Genomic DNA, 2,982 nt, shown 5'->3' on the forward strand with positions numbered 1-2,982 from the left:
GGAATCAAGGGTTAGGGGGTAAGGCAGCAAAGTGGAGTTGAGATTTTATCATCAGATCACTCAATCTCATTGATAGCACGGTAGTTAGCACTGTCGCGTCACAGGTCCAGAGTCCCAGGTACGATTCCGTGCTTGGGCCATTGTCTGCACATTCTCCTCGTGTCTGCGTGGGTTGCCTCCCACAGTGCAAAGACCTGCAGGTTGGGTGGGGTTGCTGGGTTCCGGGTATACAGCGGCGGTGTTAGCTTTGGTGGGGTTCTCTTTCCAAGGGCCGGTGCAGACTCGATAGGCCGGATGTGCTCCTTATGCACGTGTCCTCCCATTGCACCAACCTGTCTGCGTGCTTTCAGAGTTCTACTGGAATTTCTGTCGATCTTTGCACAACGGCAATACGGCCCAAACTTTTACAGACAATAAAGTACTTTTAAAATGTAATCAGTGCCAAAATTACTGAACTTTTGAACTGCCTGTTGGACAACTTCAGACATTCCCATGCGGGGAACTGTCTGTCAGAAACAGTCTGGAACGTTGACTGAACAGTTGCCCGCTGATGTATATGTCCAGTTGGCAATCTGCTTTAGGAGTGAGCAGCCTGACTCTGGTCAGCAGCTTTCAAAGATTTTATTTTTGTCCTGAATGGGTGTTCCGAGAAGGTGATGAGTTTTCTTCTGTGACGTCATTCTGATGGGAAAGTGAAAAGTGACTGGAGCCACATTTACAGAAGGGGTTCGACTGGAATGTCTGTCGCTCTTTTCACCACAGGACGGCCCAAACATTTACAGACAATAAAGTACGTTTACAATGCACAGTAAAAAGTTTTACAACACCAGGTTAAAGTCCAATAGGTTTGTTTCAAATCACCAGCTTTCTGAGCACTGCTCCTTCCTTAGGTGCAGTCACTGACCAAATTACTGAACTTTTGAACTGCCTGTTGGACAACTTCAGACATTCCCAAATAGGGATGGGGATTTTGCTGCAGGCGTGGCTCTGTGGCGCAACGGAGAGCGCTTTGTCCTTCTCGTCATGGTGAGACATTCGAAGGTTGTGGGTTCGAATCTCGACAGAGTCGGGTGTTAAGTAAAGTATGAATCAATTAGTAAAACGTTTATCAATGTTCGCAGAAAAGTGGAACTGCCGCCCGAAATTCATTCCACAACCGTGACGCCATTCACTTTTCACTTTCCCATCAGAATGACGTCACAGAAGAAAACTCATCACCTTCACAGAACAAGCAGAGTCAGGACCAAAATAAAATCATTGAAAGCTGTTGACCTGACAGATTGCAAACTGGGCACACACATCAGTTCAGTCAGGTTTCCAGACGGTTTCTGATAGACAGCTGCAAACAAGGATGTGAATCTTCACCATTCAATGCTAACACCAACACGTTTATCACAGCTGTAATGAACAGCTCATGACAGTGGCGGTTTATCACAGGCGCTATGTTAAACTGCATGTTGCTTCAGACAGGTTTCCGACTGGACACATGGAATGAGCGGCTGTGTGAACGTCAGTAGTTCAGGGGGAAATTTCTCACTTCCCAGACTGGAGTTCCGGTTCCATTCCCAGACATTTCTCTTTCTCTTTCTGAATCCATCCCTCTCCTCTTGCTCAGTTACACTTTCATTTCTCCGCCAAAGGCGGCCACGATTCAAGTTGTCTCAGCATATAGATCTTCAATTCATTTTCGAAACATCTCCAAATACCTCTCCGCCGTCCAACTGAAAAGGGAAGGAATGCAATATGATTCAATAAACTATTGAACTTGATGTTGTGTCCCGAATTCTCTGGCGTACTGAGTTACAGACGACGTAACCTTCCTCGAGGTTACGTTGATCTCTATTGGAACACTGTAACAGATCAAGGACAGAAAGGTCAGAGTAGGAGCAATGGAGATTTGAAATGACAAGTGGGAGGAAGTTCGGAGTCAGGCTGACGGACTAAACTAAGATGTCTCCAAGCGGGCAGCCAGTCTGCGATTTGGTGTGCTGAAGTAGATGAGACCAAAATGTAGGAGCAAATACAGTGGATTAAACTGAAAAAGAACTAGTGTGTTACTGTTTCACTAGGGAAGAGTGTTTGGGGCCTTGGATATTGAGAAGGGAGGAGGTACAAAGACGGTGACGGCCGAGTGGGTAAGGTGTTCCACTCAAGGTCGCACCGGGTTTCCCTGTGCAGCTTCGAACCCCCCTCGCAGTGGCTCTGTTCCAGAATATGAACTCAGTTCCATAAACAAACCACTGACCACGGTTCTCCTTTTGCCTCTCATTGATAGTTTTCACCCAATTTGGCTGTTTGGGGAATGAAAGAAATCATTTCTCCTTTATTAGAATTATCATTTTTTAAATAAACTAAATTAAATATCTAAAAGAATTATTGATAACTGATATTTAATCAATATTAATAAGGTGAGCCGCAACGTTTGGAAGGAAAACCCCATCCCATCAGATGAGGGAATGTTGGGAATGGACCGGTGTGAAACATTCCCAGACCATGTCCAACATGTTTCTTCTCAGCATGAAAACTCCCCGCGGAAAGACTGAAACAGACTCTCATTTGATCACATCATGATTAATATCACTCACACCTTAACCATGAGGCCACTGGTGAAGTCATGATGACTTCGAATTTCTCCTAAAATGACAACTGAACCCACTGACTGGCAGAATTACATAAACACGATATTGCCGACGCACAACCACAGGCCGACTTGTCGAGTTGTGCAAACTGACATCACTGCTTCTGATCAGCTCCAGAACAAAGAGATAAATGTCACATTGTTCATTCACATTTCTGATTTATAATTGTGTGGGGAACATATGGGCGTCAGCCTTTGGGAGGCAATGATAATTTGCATGGAGTGAAATTCAACCACCGAGTAGATCGTTGGTCTCGGGGTGTGACTCTCGCGTCGAAGATTTCATTTCTCTAAAGAGCGAGATGTCCCGGATTCAAATCCCGGGCAAGCTTCGCAAAGCACCA

Source organism: Scyliorhinus torazame, chromosome 24 (assembly GCF_047496885.1).
Source record: "Scyliorhinus torazame isolate Kashiwa2021f chromosome 24, sScyTor2.1, whole genome shotgun sequence".
In the NCBI taxonomy this organism is placed as follows: domain Eukaryota; kingdom Metazoa; phylum Chordata; class Chondrichthyes; order Carcharhiniformes; family Scyliorhinidae; genus Scyliorhinus; species Scyliorhinus torazame.